General features: G+C 35.4%; 1 protein-coding gene and 1 long non-coding RNA gene across 3 annotated transcripts in view; one reads left to right on the top strand and one right to left on the bottom strand.

Annotated features, from left to right (window-relative positions):
* The window catches only part of LOC306908488 (NACHT, LRR and PYD domains-containing protein 3-like), a 316,456-nt gene that overhangs the window by 96,870 nt on the left and 192,256 nt on the right, over positions 1-27,330 (top strand). The window lies entirely within an intron of this gene.
* The window catches only part of LOC306908505, a 15,812-nt gene continuing 9,658 nt past the window's right edge, over positions 21,177-27,330 (bottom strand). Inside the window, exons 2-6 of one of the 2 annotated variants that reach the window (XR_013788015.1) lie at positions 23,304-23,375; positions 23,066-23,183; positions 22,266-22,450; positions 21,787-21,984; positions 21,177-21,690 (exon numbers count right to left, since the gene is read on the bottom strand). This is a non-coding gene — a long non-coding RNA (uncharacterized lncRNA). The remainder of the gene's footprint in view (positions 21,691-21,786; positions 21,985-22,265; positions 22,451-23,065; positions 23,184-23,303; positions 23,376-27,330) is intronic. The other variant, XR_013788016.1, reaches the window with a different exon arrangement.

The raw sequence follows: 27,330 nt of genomic DNA, 5'->3' as shown, positions 1-27,330 counted from the left end.
ACTCACTCTCTATAAATCTCTGCATTCATCTCTACCTACCTATCTTACTACTATTTATCTCTTTCTTTTTTTATCTGTTTATCTTCTTATCTTTCTTTTTATCTCTTTATCTTTTTATTAACCTCTTTTCTTTTCTAGCTCTTTTCTTTAAAAATATAATAATAATTTTGTCGCTTTGGATAAACGTGTCTGCTGAATGCACTAATCTCTATCTATTTATCCATCCATCTTTCTTTTTTTCTTTACATTTATTCTTTCTTTCTTTACAATTCTTATCTTTTAAACATGAACATACACTCACTCTTTATAAATCTCTGCATTCATCTCTACCTACCTATCTTACTACTATCTTTCTTTTTATCTTTCTTTTTATCTCTTTCTTTTTTTATCTGTTTATCTTTTTATCTTTCTTTTTATCTTTCTAGCTCTTTATCTTTCTTTTTATCTTTCTTTTTATTAACCTCTTTTCCTCTCTATCTCTTTTCTTTAAAAATATAATAATAATTTTGTCACTTTGGATAAACGCGTCTGCTGAATGCACTAATCTCTATCTATTTATCCATCCCTCCATCTTTCTTTACAATTCTTATCTTTTAAACATGAACATACACTCACTCTCTATAAATCTCTGCATTCATCTCTACCTACCTATCTTACTACTATCTTTCTTTTTATCTTTCTTTTTATCTCTTTAGCTCTTTATCTTTCTTTTTATCTTTCTTTTTATTAACCTCTTTTCCTCTCTACACTGTAAAAAATGATTCTGAGTTTTAGTCAGGTGGACAAATAAAATCATGTCCTGTCAAATTGCATTGTGTCACTACATAATACAATGAGTCGTAACAACCTCAACTTGAGGGAAAATGGAAAACTTTAAATTGCGTGTTCAGATAACAACAAAACATAGGTTCTATACATTTTCTATGTAATGCGCATGTGCCAAAAACTCCGTCATGATGACGTACTATTGTAACGAAGACGTTGAGACAGAAGCGCAATCCGCCATTTTCTTCACACGAGTCGAGAAGTTTCCTCAACTGAAAGAAAAGACGAAGAGCCCGCAATTCAACTTTAAGAGGTGGACTTTGTGGACTACAAATAACCAAATGAGTAAGTTTTTGTGCTTTCTTTAATGTTAATTTAAACTCATGCTCCGTATCGGCTGTTTGTATTCATCAGTTTTCTCAGCACAGCATGTCTCAATTCAGTGAACTTTTGAAGTTAACGTTAACTTACTTGCGTAAGTACGATATGCTCCGAAATATCGGTTTATTTCGAGTCTCGGGTACTGTTAGGAACGTCTGAAAGTGAATAGTCACCTAAAATTGTGGATCACTAAAGTATTGCTTGCTAGACACCGAGCGGCTGTCGAGACATGAGCAGAACGCGAAATTTTATTGCAAGTTAAAGTACTTTATATATATATATATATATATATATATATATGTATATGTGTGTGTGTTCATGTAACTTTAAGTGACTTAATCGTGTTCTTAATCGGATCTCATCGTTAGTTTTTATCATAGAAACACCGAATGACCAGTAATTTCCGAAGCATATTTGCACTTTTATTTATACGTGGTTGCAACAACATTAAGTTCTAATTTGTTATATTATACAAATGTTTGAGGGACTTAATGTTTTTTTAAACGCTCAGTTGTTAGTCTTTTAAATTAACACAAAGCTACCAGATGTATGCTAACGTTAGGGGTGTTTTGAGCACGTGCAAATTGTGGTCTTGTATTGCTAACTTGCGCACTAATCTTGTAATGTCAGAACATTCTGTAGTTTAATAATCACATGATTAAACTTTTTTGCATTTGTGTAAACTGTGAAGCCCTTAATAAAACCTACATTTACAGTGTTGCTCAATTGTATATTGGCAGCAACATCATCACTATAATGTGAATGTATCACCCAGCCATAAAAATAGTGTTGATATTATTTCCTCATTGTATTTGGGAGGTAAGATGTTAAGTGAATATTTCTGTACGTAACATGTGAATGTGTACTTGGCTGGAGGTTGACCTTTTTTTGTTTTTTAGTTGCAGGATCAGTACATTGCAAACTGAGTTGAAGCAAAATCCCATGGCGATGAGGTGGTGTTGCAAGATTTGCAGATTTTCTTCGCCCAACCAGCGTGTCCTAATCACACACTACAAGCTGAAACACTGCCATCAGGCAAGTCACTGTCCACTCCCATGCATCTATATAGACTGTGTATGCACATTTCGGAGTGAACTGTCTCTGAAAAAGCATTTAACTCGTGACCATAGTCAGTGTGTGGAAGCCTTCAAATTGCTTGAAGCAAAATCAAATGTGAACTGTGACCTGTGTAATTTTTCTGAGGTTTGCAGTGTTTCACAATATTTTGCACATCTGAGAACACACATTCAAAAAAAAGAGTCAGTGAGGTGCCCCTTTCAAGACTGTAGTTTCCAGACCAGTGTGTCCAGCACTTTCCGTGCTCATAAAAGTAGGAGTCATCGCCACAGCACTTTAGAAGATCTCCGAACAGACTTGTATCAAACTTGCAATCCTGGTTATTCAAACCCTGAAAATGCAGACTCTGAAGCAGATTCATTCAGCCTGGATTGCTCAACAGTAGATAGTGACATAGATGTTCAGGACCTACAGGATTTGATTAAACACAAAGTAGCATCGCTATTACTTCGCATGCAAACAACTCTACATGTCTCAAAGGCCACCACACAGGAAATTGTAAATGAGCTTTGCAGTGTTTATTCTGTTGTGCAAGAGTTCACTCCGAGAATAATTGAAAGTGTATTGGTTAAGCACAATTGTGTGTTAACCAGCGAATTGACTGGTGCCTTAACTGAGATAGTTGAAAAAACAAATCCCCTAACGTCCCTTTCGAAGAGTGGCCCTTTTGCAACCGAATACAAAAGATCAACTTATTACAAGGACAAGTTCAAAGTAATTGAGCCAGTTGAATATTTTTTGGAACCGTGCTCCCCAAACAAATTTGTTTATATTCCAATTTTGGAAGTTTTGACAGAGTTGTTGAACCGAGATGACATTTTGGATAAAATCCTACAAGAAACTGCTAACCACTCTGGTCAGATTAAAACATACAGAGATGGACTGTACTGCAAAGAGAATCTTTTGCTTTCCTCAGAGAGTTTAAGCATTGCACTTGGGATGTATATTGATGACTATGAGGTATGTAACCCACTGGGAACATCTAGAAAAAAGCACAAGGTCTGTGCAGTGTACTGGGTAATATCAAACTTGCCAGCACAGTATAGGTCTTCGGTACAATCAATTTATCTGGGTTGTCTGGCCAATAGCAATGATGTAAAGAATTATGGCTATGATGCCATTTTTCAACCACTGATAAGGGACATTCAAGTCCTTGAAGAGGAAGGATTATATGTTCAAAAATTGGGAACAAGTGTCAAGGGTTCTGTGTTGTATGTGTCAGCGGACAACTTGGGGGCCCACTCGCTAGCTGGTTTCCAAGAAAGTTTCAATGTTGATAGATTCTGCAGATTTTGCCTAGCTAGTCGCAAGGATATTGACTTGCATGAGGTCAGAGAGGGGGTGTTTCCACTCAGGACGATTGAAACTCACAAACAGACCCTTGAGGAATTGAAGACGAATTCACTGGTTTCTGTGGCTGGAGTAAAGAGAGACTGTGTTCTTGAGAAACTTAAATATTTCCACACAGTTCAAGGGTTTCCTCCAGATTTTATGCATGACCTGTTTGAAGGTATAGTACCAAGAGAGTTAAGTCTTTGCCTAAAGTCGCTTATTTCCAAAAGGTACTTCACATTAGATGACCTTAATGCTGTCATCAAGTCTTTTCCTTTCAAGTTTACTGATAAAACTAACAAACCACAACAAATTTCAAAGACATTTGTGTCAAAACATTCCATTGGTGGAAACTGCCATGAAAACTGGACTCTGATAAGGTTTCTGCCATTGATGATGGGTCACAGAGTTCCAGAAGGAGACAAAACATGGCAAATCTTACTAGATCTGAAAGATATAATTGAGCTCCTAGCTACTGGACAATTTTCTGATGAGACATTGTGTTACTTGGAGTCCAAAATATCAGAACACAGGTGCTTGATGAAAGAGTGTTTCCCAGATTTCCACATTCTCCCCAAGCATCACTTCTTGGAACACTATCCTGAAATGATTCGTAGATTTGGGCCTCTGACTGATTTTTGGACTATTCGCTTTGAGGCGAAGCACAACTTCTTTAAGAGAGTTGTACATGACTGTAAAAACTTCAAGAATGTCTTGCTCACTCAGGCCAAAAAGCATCAGCTTGCTTTGGCTTACTTCCTTGACTTGCCAAGTGTTTTCAAACCTGATCTAGAAGTAGGAGGCGCTGCTGTCGTGTCACCTGACACCCTTGAATGTTCTGTGAGGCAGGCCATTGAGCATAAATATGGAAACATAAACACTGTTTTTCTTTCAACCCATGCATGCATCTTTGGTACAAAGTACTCAGAGGGAATGTTTTTGTCTGTAGGGCACACCGGTGGACTGCCCGACTTTGGCGAGATTGTTAAAGTGTTAATTGTGAACAATAAAGTGTCATTCATCTTTAAACCTTTCAAAGCCTGGTACATAGAGCATTTGCGAAGTTATGAGCTGACGAGTAATGGCACTTCTGAACTGCAGGTTGTGGAACCCCAGGAACTCAATGGATACCATCCACTTTATCCATATGTAAAAGCTGGCAAGCTATACGTCACGCCGAAAACCTTCTTGCTTCACTAAGGTACATTTGTTGAAATGCACATTATTTTTTTAGGTGTTCACATTATGATGTAATTGTAAATCAATGTTCTCTTTTTACTTTATCACCAGTTGCAGATAAACCCTTGAATTTTGAATTCCCACAACAAAATGCTGTTTCGTGTAATCATCTCCTCACACAACATTAAAAAAGTTAGTCTTGATCCTGTTCCAGATTCTATTGATGGCCTCAAGTTTGAACTTAAAAGCAGGCTCCAGCTGAAAGACCCTTTTGACCTTCAATATGAAGATGAAGACTTCAAGGATTTCTGTAATCTTACATGTGTAGCTGATCTGCCGAAAGACAAGGTGACACTGAAGGTTCTTTCCACCCCCTGTCCAGATACACTGTCGGACTCCAGTTTAGACACTGCAATTTTAAGTGAATCATCATCTCCATCAACTTCTTCAGCCAGCATCCATTCAGAGCCATATGCCGCCCGTTCGCAGGCATGGCCAACTGCATTTCCCATTCCACTTTTTGCGTATGATGTTGAGCTGAGGCTAAGAAAAGGTAATGATGCATTTCAAAAGGATGGAACACTACTGTCAATTCCCAAAGACATGAAGATTGAAATTCTTGAGAAACTTGCAGAAACTATATACTCATTCAAAGCCTATCCTGGCAATGAAGAGATTGAAAGTGTAGCATCTGCCTTAATTGAAAAACACCCCTGTCTCAAAGAGCCAAGCTCTACATCTGGATGGTATGGGTGGAAAATAAGTATAAAATTCAAAATGGGCAACTACAGACAAAAGCTGAGAGATGCAGGTTGTCAGGAACTAAAAGTAAATTCTGAAAAGAGAGGTCTTGGGGAGACAAGAGGAAAGCGGAACAAAGTTAAGAAACCTAGACGGTGTGAAACCAATTTTCTGCCAAATCTACCTCAGGGCAAAGACCGGGAAAGTCTAGACAAGGAAAGAGAGCAAATAGCTGTGGAGATGACGAAGAGGACACCAGACATCAACTTTGTTGATGCTGCTATGGGCAGCACGTATTCTTTGAGAAGACAAGAAATCATTGAGGATGAGCCACCGGTGTCACAAATGAAAGTCCGATGGCCAGCACTTTTCACAGAGAGACAGGTAAGTTGTGTTGATTCATTGTGCTTTGAATTTATCAGATAATCCAGGGCTATGAAAGTTGTACTGCTCTATTACAAAATATGGGCAGATTTAATATCCTTAGATTATATAACCGGTTCTGTCATGTTGAATGAAATTTAAATGTTTTAACTTCCTGCACAATATTTGTATTTAATACTGTTAAAGACTGTCATTGAGACCCTGGCGCTTTGTTTAATTTGTAAATGTATTTGTTTTTATAGATCAGCAAAGAATTCACCAGGCTTGTGTCAAAGGACCTGAGCAAATCCTTTTTTGAAGGCCTAGATGGTCATCTCTCCAAGCTGATACAGTTATTCAGGTCAAAGCGTTATGAGGACATTCCAGAAATGACTTCAATACTGGAGAGCCTTGATAAGGATGTGAGTAAATCTATTTTATGTAGTCTTTCTCACCTCAAAATGACAATTCTGTGATCATTTACTCACTTTCATGTTTGTCCAAACCTCTATGACCTATTTTTATCATAAAACTAGTGATAGTGAAATATTTTCTTACAAAAACAGATCCAATATCCTTATTTAGGTGGCATAAGAATGTTAGATCCACTTTAAAGTCTTATTTTGGTGCTGAACAAAAAAGGTAACAAACAACTGTTTTTGCATCACATCACTGGTTATTTATGTATAACAGAAGTATACAAGTGTAAATGTGCAAATTAGAAATTTATGCTTTTTGGAAAAATTAAACGAATAAATATCAGGATTGAAGGAAGCATTCTATATTTTACAGAAAACAAACCAAAGGATGAGGACTGCAGCATTGCTGGGCCTGCCGTGGTACATGCGAGAAACTCCTTCAAAATTCATGAAGATTTGCGAGGTAAGATGAAACATATAAGGCAAATTAGATCTCTTAATTTTTAGGGGTCTGAGAACATTATTTGTGTAATTGCTTGTAAGTAATTGTAACTTTTTTTTTCATTCTATAAAGCCCAGTGACCGTGAAGAGGATGTGATCAAGGGTGTGGTGATTGGAATTCTCGTAGTTGTGGAAAATGTGATGGAACCTCTCCCCTCGTTCTACAATGACGTTGCCCTGGTGATTGAGGAAGAAGTGATAATGCATCACCTGAGTGATATACCCAATGCTTTTCTGAACCTGATGGGCCTGGTGTATGTATTAAACCTTAACTACCCAAAGGAACTAAAATTCACTTTTGAAGTGATACAGAACCTGTTTATCGGACTTGGGTCAGACTCATGCACCGCAAGAGTTCATTCTTTGAAGAACAAGTTGCTGCGATAAGGCAGAAAATTTAATCTTTGGTTGTACTGTTTTAAGATCATTTTCGTTTAAAGATCTCATTGTGAATAGTTCACCTTTAAAAATAAATTTCTGTCACCCTCTTGTCATTTTAAACCTATATAACTTCTTCCGCAGAACACAAAAATAAAATATTTTTACGACTGGTGTTGACAGCCCTCCTATTCTCTTGCATTGGTTACAATAGAAGTGAATAGAGTGCTGTCCCTTCTATTGTGGTTCACTTCTATTGTAACCAATGCAAGAGAATAGGAGGGCTGTCATCAACATTCTTTACCAAAGTTTTTCAAAATAAATGTGTTCTGCAGAAGTTACACAGATTTGTAATGACAAGAGGGCATGTAAATAATGACAGATAAATTATTTTCATTATAAAGGTGAACTACTGAATTTTTTTGTTACATTTTCCTGCTTCATCTTTCCTTGTCATGTTTCCACGACTCGGAATTGAAGACACAGTTAACTGTCCAGTTTTAACAGCTAATTGTGAGTTCTGCATGTATTCAAAATGGCTGTTAAAGGAAAAATATCTCTCATTGTCATTAAGATGGCTTTGTGCATGCATGGTGAAATTTTAGTTTGAGCTGTTTTGGCTCTAAGAGCAATCTGTGCATAGAGAAAATTGCACGTGTTTGTGTAAGCTGTTTTTTGTGTAAGCTGAGTATTTTTTCTTGTTTCCATATCTTTGGTTACATTGTATCTTGTTTAAAAAATAAATGCTGAAAGTGTCAATTTGGCTGTTGTGTTGATTTCTTTAAAAATCTGGTTCCAGATAAATAGCCTGAACTTCTCATCAAAGCAATTAAGTCCAGTAAACTAAAATAGTTAAGTTATGGTGTTGAAGACAAATTACTATTTTATGTCAATAATACTTGGTTCGTGGTTGTGTGAACCTGAAAAATTAAGTTAAAATAATGTTTTTGTAGTTGACTTCACAAAAAATTCCAAATGCGCATTAATTGATACAGTATGTTGGCTCAATTAACTGCAAGTTATTTCAACTACTACATATAAGTCAAGAGAACTTAACAACTTATGTTTGCCAAACTTGACAAAGTCAATGCAACAAGATGACTTGACTAAGTCAAGTTGGGTCAACAAATCATTTTTTACAGTGTAGCTCTTTTCTTTAAAAATATAATAATAATTTTGTCGCTTTGGATAAACGTGTCTGCTGAATGCACTAATCTCTATCTATTTATCCATCCCTCCATCTTTCTTTCTTTCTTTACAATTCTTATCTTTTAAACATGAACACACACTCACTCTCTATAAATCTCTTCATTCATCTCTACCTACCTATCTACTATTTATCTTTTTATCTTTCTTTTTATCTCTTTATTTTTTTATCTGTTTATCTTTCTTTTTAACTCTTTATCTATTTATCTTTGTTTTTATCTCTTTTTTTAACTCTTTATCTATTTATCTTTCTTTTTATCTCTTTATCTTTTTATTAACCTCTTTTCTTTTCTAGCTCATTTCTTAAAATATTTCTTTCTTTAAAATGAGACCTACCTATCTACTTATCTTTTTTCTAATTATCTTTTTATCTATAACACTAAACTCTTTTTCCTTTCTATCTCACAATTCAAACTATTTCACCAGACTTTCTCAAGCCAACATAAAGTTTGTTCACAAACTTTTCCTCATCTAGTTATGTTGGCTTGAGAGAGCCAACATACTGTTATGCTAAATAAACTTATTATTATTATTCTTCCGACAAAAATTTTCTGACTGCTACTCCTCCTAGAGCTTTTAAGCTACAGCCACTAAACTTCCCACGCATCTTCAGTCTGGTCTCACTCGAGTTGCTATATCTTTTCTAAGGGATTGGACTTACGGTTTTCCTAAAAATGCCCATCAAACTCTCAAAAAAGTCCCATTGACTTACATTGACGGAATGTTCAGGGGAGATGTTTATGTTCCAAATGTCAACTGCCAACTTTCAAACATACACACACACACTCACACACACACACACACACACACACACTCACACTCACACACACACACACACACACACACACACACTCACTCTCTATAAATCTCTGCATTCATCTCTACCTACCTATCTTACTACTATTTATCTTATTATCTTTCTTTTTATCTTTCTTTTTATCTTTCTTTTTATCTCTTTATCTCTTTATCTTTCTTTTTATCTTTCTTTTTATTAACCTCTTTTCCTCTCTAGCTCTTTTCTTTAAAAATATAATAATAATTTTGTCGCTTTGGATAAACGTGTCTGCTGAATGCATTAATCTCTATCTATTTATCCATCCATCCATCTTTCTTTTCATTTATTCTTTCTTTCTTTACAATTCTTATCTTTTAAACATGAACATACACTCACTCTCTATAAATCTCTGCATTCATCTCTACCTACCTATCTTACTACTATTTATCTTTTTATCTTTCTTTTTATTTCTTTAGCTCTTTATCTTTCTTTTTATCTTTCTTTTTATCTCTTTAGCTCTTTATCTTTTCATCTTTTTATCTTTTTAATAACCTCTTTTCCTTTCTAGCTCTTTTCTTTAAAAATATAATAATTTTGTCTCTTTGAAATAAAAATGAATAGTCGCTTTGGATAAACGTGTCTGCTGAATGCACTAATCTCTATATATTTATCCATCCATCCATCTTTCTTTCTTTTCATTTATTCTTTCTTTCTTTACAATTCTTATCTTTTAAACATGAACATTCACTCACTCTCTATAAATCTCTGCATTCATCTCTACCTACCTATCTTACTACTATTTATCTTTTTATCTTTCTTTTAATCTTTTTAGCTCTTTATCTTTAACACAAACCTCTTTTTCTTTTCAATCTCTTTTCTTAAAAAATAAAATAATAATTTTGTCGCTTTGGAATAATTTTAAATGTTGCTTTGGATAAATGTGTCTGCTTACATACACTCACACTCTACACATATCTGCACTCTCTTTCTGTTTCTCTATGATTTTATTACAAATACATATGCACATACACACTCACTTGCACGCACAAACACATAACTTCACTCTCTTTCTGTTTCTCTATGATTTTATTACAAATACATATGCACATACACACTCACTTGCACGCACAAACACATTACTTCACTCTCTTTCTGTTTCTTATTCATAAAAATAACATAAGGGTACACACAACAAAATCATTGTCTTATAACATTTATTTAGCTGATAACCAGTTGGATCGCGCTTAGTCTGGAACCTACCCTTAAGTATGCCAATCTGAAGTGAAATACTCCAGAATGATTTTACTTTTGGGATCACTGGAACACACAAGCCTTTCCACCACGTCAAGGTGGCGATCCTTGGAAAGGAACATTCACTCTTCATTCATTCCTTATCTAACTCACTCATACTCTCTCTCTCTCTCTCTCTCTCTCTAATTCAAGTTGCTTTATTGGAATGACATTTAGAATATTGTATATTGCATTGTATATTGGAATTCAAAACACAGGTCAAATATAACTAAACTAACTTAGAATAAGCAAACAAATATATGTCATTTGTAAAGATAAGTAAATAAATAAAAAGTACAGTAAATACATATTATTGAATTGGCTACAATTCAAGTTGTTTTGTTTTTATTAAACTTTATTAAACTCACTCACACGCATGCACCCATACACACACAAACACAGCCTATATCTACACATACACACACACATGCACACAAAAAATCACTAGAGACAGTCACATTTATTTTTAACGTATGGCATTATGTACATTAAATTATATATTGTATTGCTGTATTTAAAATCATGTAATTCTTTTACAGAAGTGTTGAACAAGAGATAATTTTACTCCACGTTTAATGCATTTATTCAATAACACAATACACAGGATCATGATAGCTGTAATATGTCTGTAGAACTCCTGCTCTGACATTTGAGTGTGAGCTACTTATGAATACAGGATCAAGAAGTGTGTTCCGTTCTGTTGTCCCGGTGCTGATAAGTTGTGTGTATCCTTTTGCTTGAAACAAGTTTAGAATAGGTTTGTTGCCATGGGACAGTTGATCTTCATTGAAGTCCCCGCATACTATGACGGGCTTGAAATCTATGATCTCTAAGGATGTCAAAACAGCATTTAGGTTAGTCAAAAACTCTGCTAAATTAAAACTGGGTGGTCTGTATATTACTGCGAGTAGTGCTTGTTTGGGGGCCTCTATCTTCAAAACCAAATATTCCAGGTCTGTAACATTCTGTATGTACATTATTGGATGGGCTTGAACATTATTCTTCACATATAATGCCACTCCACCACCATTTTTTTTAGCCAGCTGTACATGGTTTGTGTAAGATGTATGCCTGTTGCGCTTGTACAGTCGATATCCATCCAGCTGAAAATACTCAGGAACAACTGAGCCTGACAGGTGTGTTTCAGTGAGACATACAATATCAGCCAATAAAAGCTCGTGGTGGCACTTTATATCCTCCATGTGACACTGCAGTCCCTCTGTGTTGTGATGAATAATTTTGAGCGCTGAACCCAAATTTAAATCTCGCACAATGTGTAGAAGTGGTTGGACATTGTAAAAATCCGCTTTTTCCATGTTCTCCAAGGCGGCACTTATTTGTGGATCACAAAAGATTTTCTTTTCATCAAAGTCAATGATGTGCAAGCCACCAAGTGATGTGGTTCTGCTGAGTGCAACATATGCCATGCCTGATTCAAAAATATGCTTTAGAGATACAACAGCACGATCGGTTGTCATTCCTTGAACTTTATGAATGGTGCACGCAAAAGCAAGTTTCATGGGAAACTGTCTTCGAACTGAACCTTTTCTTTTCAATGGTTCCTCAGACCTCTCAATGTATACAATGTTGTCATCACCATCAGCTGCTTTGTTGCGATGTTTCTGTCCGGCATTCAGATTATCTAAATAAAGACCGATTAGATTCACAAATGAAATGCCATCTCGGATCTGAGCTGAAGTTATTGCAACATTGCCAAACGTGCCGTTAACCAGTCCATCTTCCACATCGATATTTCTGGTGAGCATCACTCGTGCACCAATAGCAATCTGTAGTGTGTCAATAAGATCACATTTGTCACCTTTAAATGGTGTAGCATTTCGTTTCATTTCACCTGTTCGAGGATCTTTTTTGTAGTCATGTGCATCAATGGTAATGATATCAGAAAAGCGAGAAGATATGGCAGCACTGTTGTGTTTGTCTACCTCTTTATTAGTTGCATAGATGTGTAATGCTTCAGTGGGACACGCTTCAGGAGAAGATCTTACGGCGGATTCTAACATGCACTTATCTGCATCAGATAGTTTTTCATGCTTCTTTTTAACTCTCATTCTGTTAAGAAGCTCAGCGTAGGCAATATCATCTCTCTGTCTCATGATCTGCGTCAGTGTTATCATCTGAAATTGATCTTTCCAGAAGTCCAGCACATGCTCCTCGTATACACAGAGTGGTCTTGCCCTACCAAGGGGGGGTAACTGTTGAAAATCTCCCACAACAAGAACGGACAGTCCACCAAAAGGTTTCTGGTTACCTTTAATCTGCTGCAGTCTCCAATTCACATAGGCAAACAACTGTTTTGACACCATTGATATTTCATCAATTATTAAAATGTGTGCATTACAAAGGTCTGCCCTGATTTCATCTAAGCTGTTTCCCAGGCCTTGGTATGGAGGCTTCAAACTTCTTGGGAGTTTTAAAAGACAGTGTAGCGTTTTTCCAGATATGTTAAAGGCAGCAGTGCCTGTGAAGGCTGTTAAAAGAACAGTTGGTTTGGAAATGTCTGTTTGCTCTCTTATACACGGAAGCTTACGCAATATTTTGGATGCCTCTGCATGAATGCATTTAATAACATGCGATTTACCAACTCCAGCTCCTCCATTTAAGAAATATAAAAACTGTCGTGGATTTTCACTTGAAACACATCTTTTGCACCAGTCTCGCACAGCATAAAACACAGAAGCTTGTGTTTGATTTAAACTTTGATACATTTTGCGAATCTGCGCAGGATTTAACTGAGGAGCTTCCATTACAGGCATAGCTGTGTTATTGACAGATGTAGACGCTATGTATTCAGGAACATCATCTTGTTCATGTACGTGATTAGCATCAGCTGGTTCACGTTCCAATATGCTCTCCAATCGGATCTGTTCAGTGGCTGGAGCTAATGTTGTCCATGCATCTTCGAGTGGGCCATTCTGTTCAAGATCCTCAATTGCCTGTTCTATAGCCTCATTATGCTTCTCATATTTCTCCCGGTTTGTATTTACAATCATACATACACGCTGCAGTTCATCGTGGCCATGTAGTTTTACAGAAGCAGATAAATAAAAGGATGTATAAGTTGGATATTTTTCTGACTTGAGCTGTTCATCTATGCGATATGGCAAGTAAAGTTTAAGTAGAGTACCGTAAAACTTTTCTGGATTTTTCTGTTGAGAGAAACGGGCAAATCTGATGACTGCAGGTTTTCCCTTTGTCCTTTTCTGAATGTGTCCCATACATTTTTGTAGTGGCAAAACATGTTTACCCTTAGTCTGTCTTCCATAAACAATGCGATATTCACTTACAAATTCAGCCATGCACATGTTGACAAATTCAGGTCTGTTTGGTCTGGCCTTGTATTTGTCTGGCAATCCAGTCATCCACACATTCTCAAAGTCAGGATCCATTGTCTGTAAGTACCTCATTGGTAAACTCATTTTGACAGCATTATCATCGGTCGGTATGAATATGACTGCTCGTGATGCTGATTTTAATTTCAAACTGCATGTACGAGCGACTGCCTCCTGAGCACTGACCTCTCTGTTCTTTGCATATGCATTCATGACCTGCTTCATGCTTTCACGGTCCGACATGTTATCATGACTTGAGTCTTTTATCACTCTCTTTAGACAATCACTCATCTCATGTTCGGCTTTTGAAATGTAGGAAAGAATGTACATGATACAGCTGTAGGGGTTCAGAATATATTGTATGTCCATATTTGCATTCCAAGCTCTTAACAGCTGTGGATTATAGCCATTAACCCAGCAGTCCTGTGGCCGTCTCTCCATTACAATTACATTTGATGTTGAAAGTGCTTCGATATGATTACTGTAGTCTTCATAAGTCATGTTAACTTTTCGAAGAATCTCTGCGGTGGTTTTAAAGCTCTGAGTTGAGTCATTCAATAGATCCCACACTTTTTGAAGCTCTGCTTTAGCCTTTTTTACATTTGAATCATCTTTGCCTTCTGTTGCTTCATGTTGTTCATCAAACTCATCTACATCAGGAGGTCTGGGGCGGGTTATTGTGGTCCTATTAATGGGGGGTTTAGGGAATCCAAATCTGCAGTGCTTGTTGGTTTTTCTACAAGATTTAGAGTGGTTACGACTGTGCATTTGCACTTCGGTTACAATTTTATGCAGTTCTGGGTCATTGTTCGGGTCTGGTACTTTGCATGAGATGTATTTATCAATGAAATCGCAAACATCTTGATCTTGATGAGTTTCAAACTCTGGAGCATCTTTTACCCAGAATAAGCAGTGAATGTGTGGAGAGCCACGTTGTTGGAATTCAACTCTGTAAAAAAAGTCAACTACCTCACCAATGGGTTGAGCTGGTGACATGACTAGATCTCTTATTAAGGCCTCAACTCGTTTCTCAAACATACGCATGGCTGTGACTGGGTTGCTTCTTAGAATTTCACATTTTTCTGACCAGTCTAATTCAGAGAAATTCACTGTTTCGCCTTGTTGTGTTTTAATAGCAGTTATCACTTCAGGCCATCTCATCTCAGCAGCACTAAATGTACAGAAGAATGCCGGTTTGCCCAGTTGTCTTAAAATAGAGAACAAATCTCGTAAAGTTTTCTCCCAGTACGCTGGAGTTCCACGCAGGGGTTGCATAAACCTTGTAGCATCTTTATTTTGCACGAGCTTTTGCAATTCATGATCGTCCTGCAGCATTGAACAGTTTATTCTACGACCGTCACGTGTCATGGGTTTGGCTTTCCTTAGTTGAATAGACATGCTAGATGTGGCCATGTGCATTTCTGTCACAAACTGGGCAAAGAAAATGTAGTTTGTATCCCTGGCACAACGATTATCAACAGAAAATAGTCTTGTGTTAAAGTATCTGCTGGGAGAGACATGTTTAGCTCTGTCAGGATCATCAATGGTATTCTTACCATCGGGAAACTGCACTGGAAATGCCATAGACTCAAGTTTAGGGATTTTAAAAATGCTTACAGGACTGTTCTTCTCTGCTGGAGCAATGCAAAATATTCCATCATTATAAGACAAAAACTGTTGGCCAAGATCTGGAGGCTGAAGACATGTGTCTAAAGCAAGTCCCATTGAGTGCATTTCTGCAGTGTCTTCATTTGAATCATTGTGTTCATTCTCATCAGTCTGTTCTTCGGTGTTAGCAATTTCCATTTCCTCATCAGGAGCAGTTATATCATTCCTTACTTGTTCATGTTCATCAAACATTTCTTCTTCTGAGAGGGCTTCTTCAATCACAATCTCTTTATATTCTGAATGGATTTCTTTTAGTCTTCTTAAAGCAGACAATACTTTGTGCATATTAATTGTTTGGAACTGATAGTGGCCTTGGTAACACAAACGTCTTTTCAGTTTCACTGTAAGCAGCTGGGATTCACTTCTTGGTCTGGGTAAACAATTTACAGTTGTTTCTACTTCAGACGCCACAGATATTACAGCTCCCTTTATAGCTTTCTGTTGGCCTTTAGGAAGTGTTAAAATCTTAGCAAACGGAATGTATTTTGCAATAACGTGTCTATCTAAAATATTTAAATCACAGAGTTCTGGAGGTATAGAACTAAACTGAAGCTTATTGGCTACCGCAATGTCTGGTATCACACCTCTCAAAAGCGTTGTGTGGCAGCAGTGACAGATCCACTCTGCGTTCCTCTCCTCAAATAAACACTGGTTAGGACAGTCGGAGCAAATATGAATATAGTTTCCAGTCAAGCAATGTGAAGCAACTGCCTGATTTTTCTTATAGCTTTCACGAACACATTTACGCACTTGATTTGAGAAGAGGGCTCTGGCACAGCACGTGCACACATATGTTGGTCCTTGTTTTATAATAGCTCTAAAAATGTTCAATGCCTTTAAAACCTCTGGATTCTGTATTTCACCAGGCTGTGTCTTTTGCCACATTTCTATCTGCCGTCGCATAAGATTGTATTTTTTATATTTGTTTTGAATGTCTTGTCCGCACTGTATCTTGAGAAGAACCTTAAGTGAATATATTCTGTTTTGAGATTTGAACAAATTATATTCTTTCAGTCGAGCCCTGAAATGATGATTGTGAAAATAGCGTTGTTTAAAAATGTCCTTTCTACTTTCATAAAAGGACAAATCAGTTTTGCACCTTTCTGCATAGTAGTCTTTTTGCCTTTGCCTAAAAACAGCATTCGTTCTGTATTTTCCAATGATATAGTCCTTTTGTCTCTGCCTGAATTCTTTATTCTCCTTGTATTTGTCAATGATATAGTCCTTTTGTCTCTGCCTGAATTCTTTATTCTCCTTGTATTTTCTAATGATATAGTGCTTTTGTCTCTGCCTGAATTCTTTATTCTCCTTGTATTTTTCAATGATATAGTCCTTTTGTCTCTGCCTGAATTCTTTATTACTCCTGTAATTTCTCTTTACAATACTCTTTTTTTCCTTTCGATATTCCTCATTGCATCTGTAATTGCTGACTGCATTGCTCTTTTTTCTCTCTTTGTAAATCACATCATTCCAATATTTGTTATTGGACATGGCTTGCTTATGTCTTTGCCTAGATTCAATGTTTTTTTTAGAATCATAGACTTGTGACTCTTTCTTGTCATAAACATACTGTTTTTTACAGTATACCTTTCGCTTTTGAATCTTGTTAATTTTGTTTGATTGCTGATTCAACTTTGTTGGTTTAAGATATTGCTGGTTTGGAGAAGACATTTGATTTTGTATGGCATTAGAAAATTCACTGAGTGATACTTTTTCATATCTGTCTTCATTCTGAATGACGGTCATTACGACGTCCATGTGTACTTGCTCTGTAAAGTCTTCTTGTGCATTGCTTGATGTGGCCACATTAACGTTAGCCTCAGTTAGCTGTTTATATGGATCTTCCACATATTGTTGTAACACATCAGATGTGCTTTTAAAAGAGATAGATGGTTGTTCTTGAGATTGTGTCCAACTTTCACCTGTTGTGGTTACGAATGCTACAGGCAGCAGATCAAATTGTGTCTGGTTTGTTAATTCAAAACACCCTTGAAACAATAGTAACAGCCTCTCAATCATGTCTTCTAAACAAAAAAAAGTCAACAGCACGGCTGTACCTGTGCCTTCATCAGCAAACATACCATCTGGTGTTCTGCAGTGAGAATCAAAGTAACCAAACCTCCCTGAGTGATCTCTGAACACAGCAATACATATCCCTCCACACATCAACAGTGCATCACTTACATCACTACTGAGACATTGCAGGGTATTCTCAAGATTTTCGAACTCGGCAACTGCAGATATTTCTCTCAGAAATCCAAACCTCTGCGGAAGTTTAAGGACGTTATAGCTGCACAAGTTTGTCTCAATTTGACTCGGTAGCTCGTCAAAATTTAAAAAACTATCCACAAACTGTCCTTTACTCTGGAGTGATTGTTTGACTCTAGTGTAAACTGCATCACCTTTCTGTAGAATACAATCTAACTCGAAACTTTGTAGCTCATTACATTCATTATGGACTGCTAGGAACATTAAGGAATTGCAAGTACACTGGCGGCCTCTGGAGTAAATTTTGTACCTTGGATCACTTTGACAATGAGATGCTACAACAGACAGAACATACGGGTTTGTATCAATCCTACCTGAAACCGTGTTGGTATGGCTACTGGTGCAAAATGAAGCTTCAAGCTTTCTGCGCTGTTTCTGAGATTCACTCCTCTTTCCTTTTCTTGGCATAGTGCTGTTTCAACAGTAAGTTTAGTAATAAGAAAAATGTATTAATTAATGACAAAAATGAAACTCAAATATAGTAATAAATAATAATAATAATGTATCTTATCAAGTAAGTTTAGTAATAAGAGAAATGTATTAATTAATGACAAAAATTAAACTCAAATAAAGTAATAAATAATAATAATAATGTATCTTATCAAGTAAGTTTAGTAATAAGAAAAATGTATTAATTAATGACAAAAATGAAACTCAAATATAGTAATAAATAATAATAATAATAATGTATCTTATCAATTATCCTGAAGAGTTGAAGTAGTCATGAAAAAAATGGTCCTTGGAAATATGCAAACAAGATATTTTTGTAGATGCAGCTCAGTGGTTTTACCTGAGGTCGGAGTTTTGAATCAGGATGTATGTTCAGTGTGTATGGATGTTGGGTTGTTGGTGTAAATGTTGGTATGCAAGTTTTTCAGATCAATTGATCAGATATCAGGGGTTAGGCCTTTTCTTGAAGATGCTATAGCAAGCAAGGCTTTAGTGCAAAGGGTTAGTAGCACGTTTGAATTCGCATCTTGCAGTTTAGAGCGAGCAAGCAAAGCAGCAAGCAGTGCAGCAGCATTTCATGTGCAAGGCCATCAATTAGAAGATAAAAGATGGAAAAGGCATATGTTTAAATTAATAAGCAAAAGAAAGTTGTGTGAATTAGGAAAAAAAGGTATGGACAGAAAAGACAGGACAGTCAGGACAGACAAACACGTAAAAAAATCAAGTCAGTCACAGTGTAACATTTAAATTGCTGTAAATATCATAACTAACTGCTCTTAATAATTAATTACTTATTTATGTATTTTCTATTGAAAAAGATACATTTACAGGAACAATAATACAAAATGAACATTGAGTGTTACTTACATGAGGAAAGAGTTGAACACTAACTGAGCAATCAACATTATTGAAACAATTATGCAGTCAATGTCGGGACCCATAGCTATTTTAACCACCATTTTACCATTTTCTTAGAAAGAAATTCCTAAAGACTAAAATGCTAAAGTGATTTTTACTGGCTTACTTACATAAGGGGCTACAGCAGCAAACACCAATTCTGCAAAAAAAAAAACACATTTATAAGAGACGAAACCATGAAAGACATATACTGCATTTTGGATCTGACATTTTCAAAGATTACACAACAATTACCTTGATATTAAGCTGCTTGTTGCCACACTTGCTGCTGCTGACAGTGTGAAGAATGCAGTGGAAGACGTCACAAAATCTAACATTTACATTTACAGACAAACAGAAAGGGAGAGCAAGAATAGTCACTCAATATTGCTTCTATAGTGTATACTTAGTATTTTAGTTAAACATTTGATTGCTGAGGTCAGAAAACACCTGAATTCACATGTCATTAATATTAGACCTATTACAGTCTTTATGTTGCTGTCACGAACTGCTCCGAGACTTGGAGGTTAGATCCAAATGCAGCTTTTATTTGTGGGCAATCCAAAAGGCGTAATCCAAAGATCAGGCAAGGGTCATACACTGACAGGCAGTCCAAACAAAGAAACAAACCAACAAACAAAACAGGTAGGGACCAGAGGCAGAAGGGTAATCCAGGGAACAGGGCAAGAAATCCAAAAAACAAATGACAATAAACCGGGGAAATGCTCGGCAATGCAATGAGACACAAACAAAACTTCACAGTGTGTGAATGAGTGAACAAGGTATAAATAGACTGAGATTAATGGGGTGATGAGACACAGGTGAATGCAATCAGTGATGATGAGTCCGGGAAGTGCGTTATGGGAGATGTAGTTTTGTGAGTGAATGATAAGTTTGATGTGGAGTGGTTTTCAAGGGCACTCCAGCTGGTGACCGTTACAGTTGCTTAGCAACCGTTCAAAACAGTTATAAGAAATGTATTTATTTGTGGAAAAAATATTTATGTTTGTTATCAATAAATAGTTTTACATTTCTGTTTGTTTATTTAATGAACTCTTGACAGGTAGACTACATTTATTTTTGCCAAGAAATAAGCCATATTAAGCTGTTAAGTAATTTAGTAGGGTTTTAGGCTTTTCATAACTTTTTTTCGTTTAAAATCTTTTCACACAAACTCACAGCTTCACATGGTTTATTGCTTTAATCTACATTCTAATAAAACAATACGATATTCAGTTGCATAATGGACTGACACATCTTGCAGTACTTACCTGAAGCAAGATCCGGACCGGATGACCGCAGAGTGACGTTAATCACGCAGAGATCCCACTGTTGCCATTGGCAACTCAGTAAACAACAAGCAATATATCATTTTTTACTTTTTTCTATTTTTTTAATGACCTTCAATCATTTTATTATGGAAACAAACCTCTATGTTAAATAATACAGACCTAAATAAAATATTAAAATATATATTTGTCTTTTATTTTTTTATTTAATAAGGTTTTCGATAAAGCCTAAAAAATGAAATAAAAACATGATGACAGAAATGTCAGTGTCATTTGCGAGGGAAATATAAATCAGCAGATGTTAGGCTTATTTCACTTTCAATGTGTGTGTGTGTGGTTCGCAATCTATGTCTCAATTATTTAATTATAAAAATTAAATATTAATATCATATAGCCTAGGTTAGTTTTACATATATCATATAAAAAAGACATACAAAAACAGGACTTAAATCATACATTATCATTCATCATATTAGCTTATAGAAAACTGCAGCAATATTATATTAATTGTCGCGTGCAAGGTCTGCGTGGGAACCAGGGAATATTTAAAGTGGTATCCCACGGCAACGGGACATTAAACTGGACAACAAACCGACTCCAACGGATCATATTTGAGGTAAGTTTACTACTTTTACTTAATCAAAATAATATAATTACTTTGATAAAATAGGTTAAAACATTTTTTTACTAAATAACACAATTTAATGACTAACACGGACAAAATATTAACTTTACATACAATTGTTTATCGTATTTCTAACTTATTGTGCATTATCTGACTCATATCTTTGATTTGTTTGTTAACAGCAGTTCACTAAACCTGAAGCAAAATACACCATTCTTTTACCATGTAAGTATTTTATTTGATTGAGTTACAATATCAGTTTGGTAATTCAATAAAATGACTCATAAAACCTTATTGTTTTTATTTTTCCTCACCTGCAGAATGACACATCCATACACCAGGCCCCCAAAATTGACAGTTAAATGTATTAAGACCCAGGTAAATGTAAAAGCTGCATCATTTAAGTCTATTGGGTCAAAAATACAAATTGCAGCTTACAAAACCTCAGCAGTTTCCGCTCTGACTGATGGGACCAGGACCATTCTGCACAAAAAGAACGGACCTGATCCAGAATTCGAACAAGGCGCGTCTTATATTTTAACTAAAAGCACAGTCTCCAGCAGGTATGGCCAAATGTACTTGTTTGTGGGAGACCAAAAATTTAAGTTCAGGACGGCAGCACTCCAGGTATCAGAGGAGGCAGAGACCGCTGCAATTCATGCCCTCTGTCCACTATCACCATCTCTAAATGGTGATGAAGAGGACATGTATTCCAGGAGCGGTTACGTAAGTCTCCTGGGGAAAGTGGAAAAAGTGAGTAGGGTGTATTATATATTAAAAGCTGCAGATATGAGAAGTTATTAAAGAAATTCAATGCACTTTGGTACTCACCTAGGACAAATTTGTAACCACTGGCCTTTTCTGTTGCAGTTATGGAAACCAAGGATGACACGGTCCGAGGTACCCATCAAGGACTTGCAACTTCGATGTGGTCCCAATCTCTTGGATGTCTCTCTTTGGAGGGATGAGGCACTTTGTGAGATCCATGAAGGAGACATTGTGGAGATAAGCCATCTGCACAGTGCCATTCTCCCAAATGAAAAAGGGAAATTTAATTCTTCCACCTACACTACCATAAAGGTATTATACACTGAAGAAGAACTCAAATATAGGTATACTGTCAGATGTTTAAGCAAATACATGTGAAATGCATGTGCATACTAACATACTATAACTTAATAAAACTTCATATTCACATCTATTTGCTTGAAAAACCGATAGAATACCTTTATATCAAAGTAATTTATATACGTGTATATATTTATTAATATATTAATATTCACAAACTTTTACCTCACTCACTCACTCACCCTATTTCTCTCACTATTCTTTTTAAACCAGGTAGAAGAGCCTGATGTTGCGGAGGCCGTCGTGGAAGTCATTGGAGTGACAGAGCTCGATGACACCTGTCACCTTCTGACTGTCGATGACGACATATTTCAAGTGCCATCTGCGTTTTACACTGGCAATATTAATGATCTCATCCAGGAGTTGCCTATAAAAATTAAAATATCACATGTAAATAAACGTGTACTGAGCGTAACCTCTGTAGATAATTAATAGTTAAGTAGTTTAATTCTGTTCACACACACACACACACACACTTATTTGTTTTGCTTGTTTTGCAAGTGTTACTGTGTTATCTGTTAATATATATTTTTCTCTATAATTATATTTTTTACTTGTAATAATTAAATGAATATGTGTATTGTTACACCTGTGTCTAATTGTCAATTCTTTTTTACAAGCACATGATCTTAAACTGTAGAATTATTGATTTATATAATAAAAAGACAGCATAAGATTCTGAGACTTGATAGCATAGAGGTAAAAGTAGTAATAATGATCATAAACTCTCAAACTAAGAGAATCTTTATCTTTACACATCGTCCTCCGATTCTGTATCATTATTATTCATATTAATACAAAGTATTTTTATTTTCAATAGGCTTAATGAGTGGACACAAAATACATGTCTGTAGTGCACAAGGGCTCTGTAAATTAGTCTTATCGGGATTATTTACCATGCGGATTAGCAGAAAGACTTTGCGAAGCTATTTTAAAGGCAATATTTGAAAGACTTAACACAGAAGATAATTAATATACATACGTGTACAAGTGGACAGCTGTTCATAACAGAGACTCAAACAGAATTTACTGCAGCGGCTCTTGTCATAGCCACGTGTAAAACTAAAGTGTGGCGCGCTTCTTCTTTGAGTTAACCTTGACTAGATGAAGATAATGTGTAATGAACAACAGCTTTAAACATCGGTTCAAGTGCAGAAATACATATTAAGAAATGAATGTGCATGCATCTTATCAGAAAGAAAAAGAGTTAAGAGACTCACAGGTGTCAGCGTCTGTCTTCTGCGCGTGTCGCACATGTCCTGAAAAGTGAGCCAGCTGCTAAACCACGCCCACTCCATGTAAATGAATGGGACCTGAGTTACACTTTATACTCTCTAGAGACAAGTGTTGACACATGTACGGTCATTGGCCTCATCGTTAGAGCGCTTGACTCCCGTGCCGAACTCTCCCGGTTCGAAACCCGGTTGGTGCAGATTGATCATTTCACACTAACAATGTTTTGAAAGATTGTTTGGATCATTTAAGGTCATCTCTTTTCTTCAAATCAAGAAAATCTTCGTTTTGCTGGGCTTTAATAGACAGGTTATCTATTTATCTTTTTATCTATAACACTAACATCTTTTTGCTTTCTATCTCTTTTCGTAAAATATCTCTTTCTTTAAAATTAGACCTACCATTCAACTTATCTTTTTATCTATTTATCTTTTTATTAACCTCTTTTCTTTTCTAGCTCTTTTCTTTAAAAATACAATAATAATTTTGTCTCTTTGAAAAAAAATGAATAGTCGCTTTGGATAAACGTGTCTGCTGAATGCACTAATCTCTATCTATTTATCCATCCATCTTTCTTTCTTTTCATTTATTCTTTCTTTCTTTACAATTCTTATCTTTTAAACATGAACATACACTCACTCTCTATAAATCTCTGCATTCATCTCTACCTACCTATCTTACTACTATTTATCTTTTTATCTTTCTTTTTATCTCTTTATTTTTTTATCTGTTTATCTGTTTATCTTTCTTTTTAACTCTTTATCTATTTATCTTTGTTTTTATCTCTTTTTTTAACTCTTTATCTATTTATCTTTCTTTTTATCTCTTTATCTTTTTATTAACCTCTTTTCTTTTCTAGCTCATTTCTTAAAATATTTCTTTCTTTAAAATGAGACCTACCTATCTACTTATCTTTTTTCTAATTATCTTTTTATCTATAACACTAAACTCTTTTTCCTTTCTATCTCACAATTCAAACTATTTCACCAGACTTTCTCAAGCCAACATAAAGTTTGTTCACAAACTTTTCCTCATCTAGTTATGTTGGCTTGAGAGAGCCAACATACTGTTATGCTAAATAAACTTATTATGTTGGCTTGAGAGAGCCAACATACTGTTATACTAAATAAACTTATTATGTTGGCTTGAGAGAGCCAACATACTGTTATGCTAAATAAACTTATTATTATGTTGGCTTGAGAGAGCCAACATACTGTTATACTAAATAAACTTATTATTATTATTATTCTTCCGCCCCAAATTTTCTGCCTGCTACTCCTCCTAGAGCTTTTAAGCTACAGCCACTAAACTTCCCACGCATCTTCAGTCTGGTCTCACTCGAGTTGCTATATCTTTTCTAAGGGATTGGACTTACGGTTTTCCTAAAAATGCCGATCAAACTCTCCAAAAAGTCCCATTGACTTACATTGACGGAATGTTCAGGGGAGATGTTTATGTTCCAAATGTCAACTGCCAACTTTCAAACATACACACACACACACTCACACACACACACACACTCACACACACACTCACGCTCACGCACGCACGCACGCACTATACATCTCTGCATTCATCTCTACCTACCTATCTTACTACTATTTATCTTTTTATCTTTCTTTTTATCTTTCTTTTTATCTTTCTTTTTATCTTTCTTTTTATCTTTCTTTTTATCTCTTTAGCTCTTTATCTTTCTTTTTATCTTTCTTTTTATTAACCTCTTTTCCTCTCTAGCTCTTTTCTTTAAAAATATAATAATAATTTTGTCGCATTGGATAAACGTGTCTGCTGAATGCACTAATCTCTATATATTCATCCATCCATCCATCTTTCTTTCTTTTCATTTATTCTTTCTTTCTTTACAATTCTTATCTTTTAAACATGAACATATACTCACTCTCTATAAATCTCTGCATTCATCTCTACCTACCTATCTTACTACTATTTATCTTTTTATCTTTCTTTTTATCTCTTTAGCTCTTTATCTTTCTTTTTATCTTTCTTTTTATCTTTCTTTTTATTAACCTCTTTTCCTCTCTAGCTCTTTTCTTTAAAAATATAATAATAATTTTGTCGCTTTGGATAAACGTGTCTGCTGAATGCACTAATCTCTATCTATTTATCCATCCCTCCATCTTTCTTTCTTTACATTTATTCTTTCTTTCTTTACAATTCTTATCTTTTAAACATCAACATACACTCACTCTCTATAAATCTCTGCATTCATCTCATCCTACCTATCTTACTACTTTTTATCTTTCTTTTTATCTTTCTTTTTATCTTTCTTTTTATTAACCTCTTTTCCTCTCTAGCTCTTTTCTTTAAAAATATAATAATAATTTTGTCGCTTTGGATAAACGTGTCTGCTGAATGCACTAATCTCTATCTATTTATCCATCCCTCCATCTTTCTTTCTTTCTTTACAATTCTTATCTTTTAAACATGAACATATACTCACTCTCTATAAATCTCTGCATTCATCTCTACCTACCTATCTTACTACTATTTATCTTTTTATCTTTCTTTTTATCTCTTTAGCTCTTTATCTTTCTTTTTATCTTTCTTTTTATCTTTCTTTTTATTAACCTCTTTTCCTCTCTAGCTCTTTTCTTTAAAAATATAATAATAATTTTGTCGCTTTGGATAAACGTGTCTGCTGAATGCACTAATCTCTATCTATTTATCCATCCCTCCATCTTTCTTTCTTTCTTTACAATTCTTATCTTTTAAACATGAACATACACTCACTCTCTATAAATCTCTACCTACCTATCTTACTACTATTTATCTCTTTCTTTTTTTATCTGTTTATCTTTTTATCTTTCTTTTTATCTCTTTATCTTTTTATTAACCTCTTTTCCTCTCTAGCTCTTTTCTGTAAAAATATAATAATAATTTTGTCTCTTTGAAAAAAAGTCGCTTTGGATAAACGTGTCTGCTGAATGACTAAATGCAAATATGTCTGTCTGTCTGTCTGTCTGTCTACTTACCTACTTATCTTTTTTTCTAATTATCTTTTTATCTATAACACTAAACTCTTTTTCCTTTCTATCTCACAATTCAAACTATTTCACCAGACTTTCTCAAGCCAACATAAAGTTTGTTCACAAACTTTTCCTCATCTAGTTATTATTATTCTTCCGACAAAAATTTTCTGACTGCTACTCCTCCTAGAGCTTTTAAGCTACAGCCACTAAACTTCCCACGCATCTTCAGTCTGGTCTCACTCGAGTTGCTATATCTTTTCTAAGGGATTGGACTTACGGTTTTCCTAAAAATGCCGATCAAACTCTCCAAAAAGTCCCATTGACTTACATTGACGGAATGTTCAGGGGAGATGTTTATGTTCCAAATGTCAACTGCCAACTTTCAAACATACACACACACACTCACACACTCACACACTCACACACACACACACACACACACACACACACACACACACACACACACACACACACACACACACACACACACACACACACACACACACACACACACACACACACACACACACACACACACTCACACACACACACACACACACACTCACTCTATAAATCTCTGCATTCATCTCTACCTACCTATCTTACTACTATTTATCTCTTTCTTTTTTTATCTGTTTATCTTTTTATCTTTCTTTTTATCTCTTTAGCTCTTTTTCTTTCTTTTTATCTTTCTTTTTATTAACCTCTTTTCCTCTCTAGCTCTTTCTTTAAAAATATAATAATAATTTTGTCGCTTTGGATAAATGTGTCTGCTGAATGCACTAATCTCTATCTATTTATCCATCCCTCCATCTTTCTTTCTTTACACTTATTCTTTCTTTCTTTACAATTCTTATCTTTTAAACATGAACATACACTCACTCTCTATAAATCTCTGCATTCATCTCTACCTACCTATCTTACTACTTTTGATCTTTTTATCTTTCTTTTTATCTTTCTTTTTATCTTTCTTTTTATCTTTCTTTTTATTAACCTCTTTTCCTCTCTAGCTGTTTTCTTTAAAAAT

Source organism: Barbatula barbatula (assembly GCF_947034865.1).
Source record: "Barbatula barbatula genome assembly, chromosome: 19".
NCBI lineage: Eukaryota > Metazoa > Chordata > Actinopteri > Cypriniformes > Nemacheilidae > Barbatula > Barbatula barbatula.
Note: the sequence above shows the minus strand (reverse complement) of the source record. Positions and strands in the feature narration are given on the sequence as shown.